General features: G+C 33.7%; 1 long non-coding RNA gene across 1 annotated transcript in view; it reads right to left on the bottom strand.

Annotated features, from left to right (window-relative positions):
* The window catches only part of LOC107517409, a 61,110-nt gene that overhangs the window by 11,241 nt on the left and 34,664 nt on the right, over window positions 1–15,205 (bottom strand). Inside the window, exon 2 of the long non-coding RNA XR_001598502.2 lies at window positions 10,678–10,758. This is a non-coding gene — a long non-coding RNA (uncharacterized LOC107517409). The remainder of the gene's footprint in view (window positions 1–10,677; window positions 10,759–15,205) is intronic.

Here is a 15,205-nt window from a genome sequence, read left to right as displayed (position 1 = left end):
AGGCCAAATCAGCCCTTTAATAGGTGACATTTGTTCTGTTTCCTTTTGTACATTTTCTATTAGAAGTCATGCTGTAAGAAACATTCGTATAAATCAACATTTGAGCATAGCTATGGTTATATTCTTGGATTAAGCAAATGCTTAGAAGCAGAACTTTAGAAGAAAAGAAATGCATATTTTTATTTAGATACAAGCCATTAATTTATCTAGAAATAAGCAAGATAAATATGAGTACTCATGTCCCTGAATCTCCATTCATACTGGCCATTCATCATCATCATCATCATCATCATCATCATCATCATCATCATCGCCATCATCATCATATTACTTTATTAAGCTAAAGAAAAGCCTCTTGTTATCAGAAATTAATTTTTTTGTTACTACAAAATTAGAATTTTTTCATATTGTTTAGGCTTTTGAATTTATTTTTTGAGATACCCATTTATTTTCTTTGGAAGGTGAAGATTCTTTAATAACTCAACGTGTTACCGATATTATTTAAGAATTAAGCTAAAAGTAAATCACTGTTTCTGAGCCTTGTAATGGAGATTTATAAGAGTTTCTTCCAACAAAAAGAGACATAATTGTGCACTGTAAATGCATCAGATAGCTAGATTCCATTTCCCCATGTGAGACTTGTTTTAGCATACTATCTTAGGTCAACTATTTGAGTTCCCAGTGAATCAAAGTCTTCTAGTTGGGTCAGCATCCTTCCAGCAGTGTCTGTGTGAGTGTTTTCTGTTTCTCTCTTCTCATTGTTATACACCAAAAAGGTCAGCTAACCTTGCATGAAATTCCAGGAGGCCTTTATCTGTCCTCTGCTTTCTATGCTTGAAGAGCAATCAGTGGAATGAAATTTGCTTTTAATGGTTGAATCCTTCAGAAAGGTATTGTTTCTCAGCACTTGCTTCTCCACAGTTGATGTTGTTAGAATCTTTGAGTTGAACTGGGATCCAGTTTTCTCATGAGTTCCCCAATGTTCCTCTCATCAGATCCCTTTCTTTTTAATATTTATGCATTCTCACTGGTCAAAGCTATCTGTCAATGTATATTTAAAATTCATTCTTCTGCTAATGACATACAGATTTACAGTAAAATTGTGGCAAGATTATTGTCTGCATTTCTCCCTAACTATTATTAAAATAAGAATTCATGAATGTTTAACAACTACTTCAAGACAAAGGATTTCTGTCCTTTTATTATATATATATATACATATGTGTATATATATATGTATATATATATATATATTAGTCACCCCAGCTCTCCATTCTCATCAGAAGCCTCCCACATTCTTTCTATTAATGTTTAGTAGACATCTTGAGTAGTCACCTTTTATAGAAAAGTTAAATTCCTATTAACTAATATTTCTGTTTGGAAGCTTGTTGGATTTTCCATCCCAAGGTTCCTTGTTTTTTTTTTCAAAGTAGTCCCAGAACCTTTTTAGTCTTTTCTTTAATTATTTGACTTTATTAAATTGGTTATTTAAATTCCTGACATACATAGTACAGGTAACAACTGTGCCAACAACTGGCAGTTGTTATCATAGTGATTTATGACTTTGTAGACTCATAAGTTCCTTAAGGACCAAGAGCATGTCTTATATATATCTTTAAATGCCTTCAACCATCTTTTTTTTTTTGCCAAGTGTAGTGCCTGCCACATGGTTGACACTTAACATGTGTTTGTGGATGACCTGATGAAAGAATGAACAAATGATGGGTGAATTAAGGATACAGAAAAACAGCCTGTGGTAGTGAAACTGTTTATGGAGGGATCCTCTGTATTTTCTCTTCAGCACCATGTTATAACCAGTCACACTTTCAGAAACTGAAAAAGCTTAAATAAAAATATATTACACTCAGATTCTTATCAAGTGCCTTAATATAGAATAGGTTTATTTACACAGAGAATTTTATTAGGAGCTGAATTCCTGGATGTTGTTCTTCTATACCTAGCTTGACATTGTGCAAGGAATTTAAGCATGCTGATCCCCGAGTCATCTACTCATAAAACACCCTTAACTCATAGTTAAGATTTATGAAAAAATATTGGGAAATTTTTCTGAGATTGCTTTTCAACCACTGAATTTTTATAACAGATCAAAGAAGTGCACACCAACAACCATAATCATTATTAAAAATGTGAATGTTTTCTGGTTTCCTTAAAAACATATCTTTAATTGTGAAAAGCATGAAGAAAAAGATATGATACAATTCAGTAACAAAGTATGCATAGAAATTAAATTTTTTAAAATAGAAGACATACATGCTAATAAGTGCCTAGCCTTGGAAAAATTCTCTTGCTATAACTTGAAGTTCAATAAACACGACTGAGCAGAAATGAGTGAGAATACCAGAAATGGTGAGAAATTTCATCACTGCTTATTTTCCAGAAACAAAACCTGAGTTCTGAGTGGAAGTTCTCTAACTGTGAATTTCAGGTATGATTCCAGGACCTCGATGACATGCAGTAATCCTGCTGATGATGCAGGCTAGCTTTTTGTAGTACTGCAGTAATACTGATTGCAAGGAAATGTCTCTAGTTTTCATTTTGAATTTGCTTTTAATACAAGAACACTCTCATGCAGTGTCCTTGTCCTTAAAGGTTTTGCATTGTCTCTGAGAAGAGAAAATGAAATAAAAATAAGTGTCTAACTCAGTTAAAATGGTCTGACCAATGCTTGTCAAACTGTAGGTCATTATCTATAGTGAAACATTAATTTAGTGGGTAACAATCAGCACTTTTTCAAAAGAAAATAAAATAGAAAAAATATCAAAGGGCATCAAATAGAATAATGTTATGGGTTGTTTTGTGAAAATTTCATATAAATTGTGTTTGTGCATAGCTATGCATCAAATGTATTTTTGTTTTTTACTATGGGTTATGTCTCCAAAAGATTAAAAGCCACCAAATTAGCAGACCAAAGCAAATTTGTTATAAAACTAAAATAATAAAAATGGAGGACTGCAGCCCAGTTTGGGTAGGCAGGCCATTTCTGCATATGCAAGCACCCATTGGCTGCATGGGAGTGGTACTAGCTGCATCCAAATGTAAGGAGCATGGAGGATTGAGCCCTGTCCTCATGACGACAGCAGCAGGTAAACTGTTGGAAACTTTCCCTGGCCATTCAGGATGAACAGCTCAAGTCTCACCTTCATGTTGAGAGAACAAGTGACAGGGTTTAAGAAGACAGCATGTTAAAGCTTTGAAAGACATTGGAGACTATGGAGACCACCCCCTCATTTTATACACTAGCCAAGAAGGGAGTGTGAAAACCTCCTGGTATCCAGGGACGGCTGAGAGCTTCTCTCCCTTTCCCCTACCTCCACTCCTCCACTAGATAATCCTGCCTGACATGTGGGATTTGATAGAATAAAAGTATGTTGGCATCCTCAAAATTGGGATCTCTCCATTTTACATAAAGCTAATCAGCATGAGGTTTTTCCCAAGCTGAAACTTGCCCACGATTACTAAATGATGTACGGTTGTTTGCAATATAGATAACGTTCCAATAGGGACCTCACTAAATATCCTCTAAAAACTCCTATTATACAAGACCTCTGGCTGAACTTCAACCCTCTGCTAAGGAGTGAAAAAGAGTGGTGCTGTATCTGCTAACCCCCTCTCCCCAGCTCTACTCCAAATGCTGAAATCGTTAGGCAAATTATTCTCTTTACCTTATAAAAATTTGGACAAAGTGAGGCATCAACCCATAGAAGAGTGTAATTAATTAAAGATAACTGAGTTGATTGAATTTAATATTCAACTTTGGAGTGCCTATAAAAAAGGATAAGGTGACCATCTATTATTAAATTCTTAGTAGCTTTTGGCTTTCTTTATAACAGATGTTTTCCTGTGTTGGTCAGTAGTATTCTATGGGTTATAAAATAAAGAAGCCTGAACAATTGATTGGCAAATTTCCCAAACTTAGGTCAGCTTCAAGTATATGAGAAATGGTGCTACATTGAGGGCAAATACAAAAAAAAAAATCAATTTGATTTTACAAAATCTATTTTAGCTTGGCTGGATGCTGCCTGAACTCCCACTGCAGAGAATGGCAAGCAGTCAGTGTGTAATTCCAGAACTGAATATAAAAAATGTGTTTGTGTGATAGCACTACACAATCTCTTTAGATTTGCCATGTGGGGTTCTATTAATCTAAAAGAGTTGTTCTGTGTCACTGGTATTTTCCCTTAGAGTTTGGTGCAATATGAATATACTGCAATTGCAAAATTATTTTCGAAAAGGGGAAGAGTAAAAATCCATCCTGACCAATGTTTGCCAAATATTAAGTGTAATTACAAAAATATTGAGACTTTCTAAAAACCAGACATGCCAGAACTTATATATCTTATACAATGAAGCCATTTGGAAAGTTACAAAAAACACCTAACTCTACTTTCCTTGTTGAGAACATAATTGGAGCTCATTCTTTGACTACTTGGAGTTGTATTATCTTGGGTAAGTATTTTAAACACTTAGAGCCACAATTTCCTCATCAATTAAATGGGAATATTTTTCCCTATAGATATCTACTAGTAGAATACAAATGTAGCACAACTGCAAAAATAGTTCTGAGGACTAAGTAAAATAATATATGCAAAATCTCAAATATAGCGACTAGCTCATAGTAGGCCTTTAATACACAGAAGATGTCATTATGCTTTATTTATGGCTTCTTCCAGAAGACATAAATCTCATTCTTTCTTCTGAAATAATACCCTCAGAAGCAAAACAAAAAATGAAAGTACAAAGATCGTCATTCTGCCCATGCATCAACGCTGCCCCCCTTCTGTCTGTTCTCTGTAATACAAACAGTTTCGTTGGGGTTGCAGAGAGTAGGCAAAATCTACCCAGCATCTCTGCTTAAGGACCTTTTCAATGTGTTACACATTTAGCATTCTTAACCATTGGCTTTTACCTACTTCTCAGCCTAATCTCCATGCTGAGAATCTCATCACTGGTGCATCATCTCATACCTTTTTGGGTTTGAAAACAATTCCCCTCTGCTTGCAATGTCTGTCTCTGAACATCCATCCAGCAACCCTTGTATGACAGCACCTCTTTTTTCCACTTATGCAGGGCACAGTTGTTCTCTCCCTCTGCTATGCTCCGCCTTATGCACTCTTGATACCTTCAAATTACTTGCTTGGCCCAATTTTCCCTTCCAACAGAGTATATAGTAATATCCCAGAGGAGACCATTGGAGATATTACTAGCTTAGGTAAGTAACTTAACTTTATGCCTCAGTTTGCTTATCTGGAAAACAAGGACCCTACTATTACTGGCTTTATACCATTATTGTGAGGATTAAACAAAACCATGGATATTCAGCACTTCATACCATTTCATGATATCCAACAATAGTCAGCTATTTTGGTTTATTTATTTACTTGTTTGTTTATTATTTATTTATTCCTTGAAGGTTTATAGTAGCCGGGTCCTAGAATATACTAGGGGTTCAGTTAAAGTTGAATAAATGAATGGATAAATGGTGACTCAAAAAAAAAAAAAAACATTTCAGAAATCTACCTCTTCATACTTAAGAAGCTTTTTAAAAAGGATATTCTATGATTCCCCTGAATAACATTTTGAAGTAGCTTATAATTCATAATAGAGAGATGCGATGAAATTATCTTTGGGAGAAAGGTGATTCATTTAAAAATGTATTCTTGTTGAAATTTTTATGTTGCTATGATTTAGGTATGACTCAACAAATGTGCTACTTTTCTGAAAAGATGCTCCTATATGAATTATGAAGTAAATGAATTATTCACATGGACATCACAGAGAGAGGCCTTCCCATGGTAAAACGTGATTGCAAAAGTATACTAAAGGAAGCAACTGTTCTATCCACAAGCTTGGAGCTGCAAGAGCCATCTCAGACTGATTGGTTTTTTTGTTGCTATGAGTACTTTTGAGTGCCTTAATAGGAAGCTAGATACCTGCCTAATGAGTCTCTGATGGGGATGGTACCTGAGAACCTTGGTACAAGTTTTGCCTTGATACTTCCTACAATGCCACAGAAGTGATAGGAAGCTAGACAGAGATAAAGACCTCTGATTCTTCTAGTGATTTTCATTATTCTAAGAATTCTGCTAGAAATAAGAAAATATGGATCCATTCCTATTTTATGCTTTGCTGTTTTACAGTGGTACTTGATTTAATGGTATTTATCAGTATTATTATTATTACTAATACTTTTCAAACAAAACCTCACCTTGTAAATTTATATTTTTAGTTTTAGTTCTATGTGTTTTTTTAATTATTGTTCCAAGTTATTTCTGTATTTCCATTATACTTTATCTTTTGAACCACGAATTATTTAGAAATGTTTTTAAAATTCCAACATATGAAAACACTCTATCTTTTTGTTATTGACTTCTTAATTATATTGTATTCAAAGCATGTGATGAGTGTAATATTTTTTGAAATTTGTTGATATGTGCTTTATGACCTAGTATTTGATTAATTTTTGTAACTCTTCCATATTCTCAAATGGTTGCATTCAGGGTTTTACATATGTCTTTTAGATTGAGGTTATTAATTAAATTATCTATATATATTTATTGATTTTTTTTTTTTTTTTTTGCTGCTTGACTTACCAATAATTGAAAGAGAAATGTTAGGCTCATCCTGTAAATTTAAATGTATTATATTTTTGACTTCCTTTTAATTTTTTTTTCAGTTTTATTGAAAAATAATTGACATACATCACTGTCTAAGTTTAAAATATAGTTTCATTTGCATATATTATAAAATAATGATCACAATAAGTTCAGCTAACATCCATTCTCTTATATAGATATAATAAAAAGAAAGAAAAGAAGAGAGTTTTCAGTGATGAGAATTCTTAGCATTTACTCTCATTACAACTTTCCTACATATCACACATCAGTGTTGGCTGTAGCCATCATGTTGTACATTACATCCCTACTATTTAAAATTGGAAGTTTGTACCTTTTGACCTTCAATTCCCCTATGCCCCACCCTCTGCTTCTAGTAACCATATGTCTGATCTTTTCTAAGAATTCGATTTTATTTTTTCTTATATTCCACATATAAATGAGATCATATAGTTCTTGTCTTTCTCTGACTTATTGCATTTAGCATACTGCCTTACAGGTTTATTATACATGTGGTTGTAAATGGTAGGATTTTCTCATTTTTTTTTATGGCTGAATAATGATCTATCTATATCTATATCTATCTATCTATCTATCTATCTATCTATCTATCTATCTATCTATCATCACCTATCTATTTATCTATCATCATCTATCTATCTACCTACCTACTACAACTTCTTTGCCCATTTACCCATTGAGATACTCAGGTTGTTTCCATGTTTTTTGGCTACTGTAAATATGCCTCTATGAACATGGGAGTGCAGATACTTTTTTGGGTTAGTGTTTGAATTTCCTTTGGATATATTTTTAGAAGAGGAATTTCTGGATCATATAGTAGTTCTATTTATAATTTCATGAGGAACTCTCATACTATTTTCCACAAAGGCTGTATCACTTTAAAATTCTACCATAAGTTCACAATAGTCCCCTTTTCTCCACATACAATGCTAACATTTGTTATCCTTTGTCTTTTTGATGATGGTCTAGCAGGAGTGAGGTGCTAGCTCATTGCGGTTTTAATTTACATTTCCCTAATGATGTTGAGCACCTTTTCATGCACCTGTTGACTATTTATATATCTTCTTTGGAAAAATGTCTATTCAGGTCCTTTGCCCATTTTTTAATTGGATTATTTTTATTTTTATTTTGTTATTGAGTTGTATGAGTTCTTTATATATTTTGGACATCAACATCTTATCAGATATATAGCTTGCGAATATTTTTCCCAGTCTATAGGTTGTCTTTTCACTTCATTGATAGTTTCTTTTGCTGTGCAGAAGCTTTTTAGTTTGATAGCCTCACTTTATTTTTATTTTGTTGCTTGTGTTTCAGGTATCATATGCAAAAAATCAAAGACTCATGTCAAGGAATTTTATTACTGAGAGTTTTATGGTTTCAGGTCTTATATTTAAATCCTTAATCCAATTTGAGTTAATTCATGTGGGTGATGTAAGATATGGATCCGGTTTCATTCCTTTACATGTGAATATCCAATTATCCCAGCACAACTTATTGAAGAGACTGTCATTTATTCATTGAGTATTCTTAGCTCCTTTGAAAAGTATTAGTTGACTGAGTATGCTTGCATTTATTTCTGGGTTCTCAATTCTGTTCCATTGTTCCATTTGTCTGTTTTTATGCCAGAAACATGATGTTTTGATGACTATAGATTCATAGTACAGCTTGAAATCAGGATATGTGATGCTTCCTTTGTTCTTCTTTCTCAGAATTTCTTTGGCTTATGGGGTCTTTTCTGGTTCTGTATTAATTTTAGGAGCGTTTTTTCTACTTCTGTAAAAAATGCCATTGGAATCTTGATAGGAATTGTATTGCATCTATAAGTGGCTTACATTTTATCAGTATTAATTTTCCAATCCCTGAACATGGGATACCTTTTCATTTATTTGTGTCTTCTTTGATTTCTTTCATCTTGTAGTTTTCAGAGTAGAGATATTTCACCTTCTTAGTTAAATTTATTTCTAATTATTTTGTTGTTTTTGATGTTATAAATGGTATTGGTATCTTTATGTCTATTTAAAAAAAATTCATTGTTAGCATATAGAAATGCTACTGATTTTTCTGTTACTTTTGTTTCCTGCAACTTTACTAAATTCATTGATTAGATCTAACAGTTTTTGGGTTGAGTCTTTAGGATTTTCTCTATATAAAATCATGTCATTTGCAAATAGAAACCATTTTACTTCTTCCTTTCTAATTTTGATACCTTTTATTTCCTTTTCTTGTCTGATTGCTCTACTTAGAATTTCCAGTATTATGTTAAATAGGAGTAGAGAGAAAGGGTGTCCTTGTCTTATTCCTGATCTTAAAGGAAAAGCTTTCAACCATTCACCATTGACTTTGATGTTAGCTGTGAGCTTGTCATATATGTTCTTTGTTATGTCGAGATATGTTCTTCCTATGACTAATTTCTTAAGACTTTTTATCATGAGTGAATGTTGAATTTTGTCAAATGCTTTTTCTATGTTTACTGATATGATCATATAATTATTTTCATTCATTCAATTAATGTTCTGCTAACTTTGGCCTCAGTTTTTTTTTTCTAGTTCCTTAAGGCATAGAATTATGTCGCTTATTTGAGATCTTTCTTGCTTATTAATGTAGTCATTTTATTACTATAAACTTTCCTATTAGAACTGCTTCTGCTATATCCCATAAGTTCTAGTATGTCATGTTTCCATTATTATTCCATTATTATTATTTATACTTTTTAAATAAAACTTCACCCTGTAAATTTAAATGCATTACATCTTTGATTTTGTTTAAAAATTTGTAAAAACTATTTCTTTTAAGTTCACAACAAAATTAAGATGAAGGTACAGAGATTTTTCCATTTACTCCCTGCCCCACACACATTCAAAGCTTCCTACATTATCAACATCCCCTACTAGAATGGTACATTACAACTGATGAGCTTACATTGACACATCATAATCACCTAAAGTTCACAGCTTACAATAGGAAGCATTCTTGGTATTGTGCATTCTATGGGTTTAGAAAAATGTACAGTGACATGTATTCATCATTGTAGTCTCATTCAAAGTATTTTCACTACTATAGAGTGTCCCACCCATTCATGACCTTCCCTCACCAGGCCTCTCCTTTTAGGCTGTTATACTATCCCTATAGCTCCTCCTATTCTACTGTCTTTTAAATGTGCAAACGTGTTTTTCCACTGGCAGATAGTAGATGGTATAACCTTTGCAGAAGGCAAAGTTTTCATTATGTTGAAGATTTGTGTTCTGTACCTTTCCCCAGCAATATATCTCAGGGAGAAAGCTGCATTCTTTATGAGCCTGGTCCTAAAACTCCATAGATTTCAATTATCCTCAGAGTCTGGTTATGCATCAAAAGATCTCTCTTTTTTCAAAATGTGGTGCCTAAAATGAAAAGCTGCTATGTTGTTCATATACTATGCTTTGAGGAACAGCTTTTCACAGATGGAAGGGCATAAAAATGATGGGCTGTTATCTTGTAGCCTGAAACTCCACTCTCCGAACACATGAAATATTGATATTAAATCAAGCTGTACCTGATTTTCCCCATATGAATCCTTCTAAGTTCTTGACCTCTATTCTGTTGCTGTTTCATTTTAGGAAGAATTCCAGTGGCAGGGTAGGTACAGGGGAATATGTAGCCTTGGTGAAAGACAATTGAAATTAGACTAGTTTGTTTGTGTATTTTAGAAAATTCAGGGTTGGCAGAAAACAGTAAAAATAAGTGTAGTGACAATATGGTCAGACAGATAAACTTATTCAATATAAACTCGCTCATTTGCAATGACATCATTGAAAGCTGACAAACAGCACTTCTAATTTTTATAAACAATAAATTGTAAAAGAAAATAAATTCTAACCCAGATTCTAATTAGGCAGAATATTTGTAATACTTGTAATATTTGTAATATTTGTAATACTTGCTGCTGTAAAAACAAAACAAAACAAAACAAAGCTTATAATGGTTCACACACTTATTTCTCATTCATGTACAGTCAAAATGAGTGTTCTGATTAACTGGGGCTTACCTTGGGCACTGATTCAGAGTCCTGGGATCCTTCCATCTTGTGACTCCACAAGCTTAACATACATCTTCCAAGGTTACCATACTGCATCAAGTCATGTGAAGAAAAAGAGCATAGAGAATCTATCATGGTTTTTATGCACCAGGCTCAGAAATGTTACACATCACTAAGTGTAAGTGTAAGACAATCTCGGGAATGTCATCTGGCTGTATGCCTTGGAAGAAGAAGAAAAGCTTTTGTCGATCATCTAGAAGTTTTTTGCCATAGCTAGCACACTTTCAATAAGAGCATTTTCAAAAATTTTCTGCATAGATAATTTGACAAGATCATGAAACAGGTAGGTTATTGTTATAAAGAGTTCCTTCCATAAAAAACAAAAATAAGATATTTCATATTTTTAATATATCCTGAAAATGTGGTCCGACCTTTTGGTCCCTGTAACTGTCTTACCATTCCATCTAGAAGCAATATAGTAAAAGGAAATCATATACACCTGATTTTCCAAATTTGCATAGAAAGGAAGGCAGAGGCAGTAATCAAACTCAGATCTGTCAGTCTTTTAAGCCAAAAGCATCAAACTCTAGAGGACTTTGCCTCTCATTGATTATACTGGGTCTCGTCCAAACCTTGGTTCTTAATATCTGATAGGACAGCTACAGAGTCATGAGGACATGGAATTAAATAAAAAGGAAAGAATCAAGATTTCTGGAGTGTTCATAAAAACTTTCAGTGTCAGTAACAGATAAATCCTGTTTTTTCCAGTGACTCCTGTATAAGTAACAATTATTCTACACTCTTTTTAACGACACTCATTCAGTTACAGAGTACTTACATCCATTCTGGGGATAATTTGTACCTCTTGGAGGTTAACTGTTTCAGGACCTGATGCATAATTTTGATTAAGAATTCACTAATTGGCTCCTAAGGGGCCCAACCACCAACAGGAAAACTATTTTATTTTCCAAAGTCATCTCAGCAATTAAATTCTTTCTATACAAGTTTTACTTCCAGTTTTAAAATCTTATGTTTAAAAATTAATTTTATACTATTCTTTGAGTTATGTTAGCCAAATTGAAAAGTGATATTTTATGCTTAAATTCACTGAAAGTTTACCATCTACTCCCTGATATTGGTTCATATATTGAAGCTTGTCCCTCTTTCATGCTCACTCTTAATGATTGCTGGGAAGATCAGAAAAATTTTTTTCAATGTAATTTACATATAACCAATAATTCTAAACGCAGGGCTTCTGTGAATCAAGAACTGGGATTACTTTTCTTAAATAAAAAAAAATATATGTCATGAATTCAATACATAACTTCAAATTTCCACCAGTTTGTAAGCAATTTGGGAGAGGGAAGCATCGTTAGATAAAAATATAATATAAAACACTAAGCATAAAACAAAAAGGATATGCTTTGTCCTCTACGAAGAAGTAATATATTCAACAATATGAAGCGAGAATATCTACTAAGCAACAAATATCAAAAATAAATCCTCTCATAAGAAGTAATAAATCAATAAGTACCAAATCCTCCCAAAGGACAGCAGCCTAAAAGAGTATTTGCTTTTTGGTTAGAGCAGGAATCTCTAGAAATGAATTATTTAACTGAAATTTCTATGCCATTAATGTATTACTAGACAAAAGAGCTTAAAAAGCTAAAAATTAATCTAATAATCTGGTTTAATATTTAAGATTCATAAGAATGAGTAAATAAAGTAATATGAAAATTAAGAATTAATTCTAAAAATACCTACCTAAGTTAAAAAAAAGAAAATAGAAAATCCTTTCTGAATTGACCCTTTAAAATGTTTTTTATAAAATACTTTGATTTAGCAAAAGTGGATGAAAAACTGAATAACTTCATTTTCTGTATGTTTATTATTTCTGAGTGAGAAGAACTACTTCCTGATCTCACTGCTCTTTTCTGATCCTTCAGAGAAAAGGATGTTTAAAAAAAAAAAATGGTCCACGAAGGAAGACCAAGGAAAGTATACATCAATTCCAGAAAAGCAGAACCGAAAGGAAAATATTTTAGTAAAAAATCTCAAGTACTTATATTACAGCATAATTTTGATATCATTAGCCAATGTTGATAAGCATTCAAATTACAGATTTAAACCAATATGGAAAATATAGATTGTACTTCAGGTAAAAAGAAAATAATAATTTCTCCAAATTAATGAGAGAAACCCAGGCATAGGTTATACAGCAGTCAGGAAATGCCTAAATAAAGAAGTAGTGATCAAGTAAAGCTGGAAAGCAGCTGTAACTCGTGGTTTAAAATCCCTTCCAAAATATAATAGCAGCAAACTGACAGAAAATTAGTTCATTTTGATTCTAGAGGAATTGATTCTGCAACCAATAATTTGTGCTTTAACTTTAAAATGACTAGAAATAATATAATGAAGATGTTACACTCCCGGACCCAGAGTCCACATGCACCATCTACTACTCCCCCTCTGTATGACCTTGAGAAAGTCCCTTTAGCACTCTCTGTCTTGCCTCTGATACCATATCTACTGGAGGACTCTCCATCTCGCCTGTTGCTTCCCACTGTCAATCATCCTGCTCTCGGTGTTCTGACAGGTTAACAACCCAAAGCTGCTGCCTGACTGTGGTAGGGTGAGTTTGGAAGATGGGTGGTCATACAAGAGAACTCTGGAGAGAAAACTATACTTGATAAGGTCTTTGAAAGTCTTTAGAAATAACAGCTCATGCATTTCCAGAGTCATAAATTGTCACACGAAGCCAATGATCTCATTTTAGTGATATTTGTTATTGAAAGAAATATGGATAACAACTTGTCTTTAAGTAATTTCATGATGTTGTGGTAAATAATATCAAACCAGCCTGCAGCACTGGCATTTTACATTGTCTTTAAATATTACAAACAAACAAACAAACAAACAAACAAAAGAGATCACTTGATTCTCTAACAAAAAGAGGTGGAAATGCAAAAATCATATGTATTTGAAAATAAGGAGTAAGTATATCCCCATTTTTGTCATAAAGTACAGTGACATGTTTGCAAGATTATTTTTATTTTGTATGTACCCTATAGTGCTCATTTTAATTGCTACTTCCTCAATAAAATTATTGGAAATCTTCCATCTTGCCATTAGCACTTGCAAAATAACTGTTAACAATATGTTATCCAGACACAGAAACTTTATAATTAATGTTGGAAGAGTCTTCAAAGTCTAGTGACTAAATATATCCTATAAAAATTACTGGACTTCATTCAATGCTGTTCTGCTGTTTTAAAGTTCAATAAATGTGTTGAGGGGAGATATTTGGCAACCTAAGCTGGGCAGTCTGGCAGCGAGACCTGAGATGCTGGAGGGTTGATTTCTGCTGTGTGGTAAGTGTACCAAAGGCCTTCAGAATTTCAGTGCAACCCCTGAAATGCTGAAGATCTGACCAAATGCAACTCCCAGTGGGAATCTGAACAGTCATTTGGGGCTATATTCCCACCTTGTCAGTTGATGAGGCACTGGAACAGGTTCCATTTAAGCAATAAAACACAACAGGCCATGTATAGATCTGGGTGATTATAGCATAACTCAGATTGTGTTGTAAGTCATGAGGCTGAAGGCCAAGTGTCTTAACTCCATGAGAAGTGCAATATTGGCCCTGAAACACACTGCCTGAAGTGTCTTATTGCTGTCAAGAAATGGAATTTCTACAGTACATTAAGAAAAGGAAAACACTTAGCACAGTGGATTTAAAATAGCCATGGCTATGACATCACTGACAGCTAATCAAAACTCTAATTGCAACCAGAGTTCTGAGGCTATTGTATAAAAGGTCTTAACAGACATAGCCATGGATATAAGGAAGAACAATGCTTGTGCCATGAGAAAAACTTTGGTAGCACAGGACCCCTCTGAAGCAAGAATGGGGTGGGCTGGCAGATTTCAGACAATCTCATTAGCAGTGAGTTGGTAACTTTGCAGTTAACTCACCTTGTGCAAGTAAGCCAAGAAAAAGCAGTACAAGCACTTTGTGAATATATTTTTCTATTTCCTTTGTAACCTTGTTTTCATACAGTTAAGTGTTTTTTTCAATGCTTAAGCATAAATGGGAAAAAATTACCAAGTTCAGATGCCCTAGGAGAGATGAAAGTTTGTAATGAGCTGAGAAGAGTTTGGGGATCACATGCTGCTCATGATCCGTGAAAAGAATTTCCAGTGATATCAAGTCGAAGTTGTCCAAAAGAATTAAAGTCAGTGCGTGGCCATAAGGACCCAGTTCAGATTTTACATCTGAATCTGCCTAACACCACAAAGTGGAACGTGCATTTCAAGATCCAGTTAACAGCCTCAATAAATTTAGCCATGCCAAAGTATGAACTGAGAGGTACGTTCAGAAAGTACCACAGGGAGGCATATAACATCATAAATGAAAGCAAAAGGAGGGCTTATCTCAGGAACAAAGGATTTAGGCCTAATGATTTTTTGGGTCACCATGGATAAGTATTTAATTTTTGTGGGCTTTAGTTCCCCTGCCCTAACCCTGCCGCTCTGG

The sequence above is a fragment of the Rousettus aegyptiacus genome, unplaced genomic scaffold (assembly GCF_014176215.1).
Source record: "Rousettus aegyptiacus isolate mRouAeg1 unplaced genomic scaffold, mRouAeg1.p scaffold_m13_p_1, whole genome shotgun sequence".
In the NCBI taxonomy this organism is placed as follows: domain Eukaryota; kingdom Metazoa; phylum Chordata; class Mammalia; order Chiroptera; family Pteropodidae; genus Rousettus; species Rousettus aegyptiacus.
Note: the sequence above shows the minus strand (reverse complement) of the source record. Positions and strands in the feature narration are given on the sequence as shown.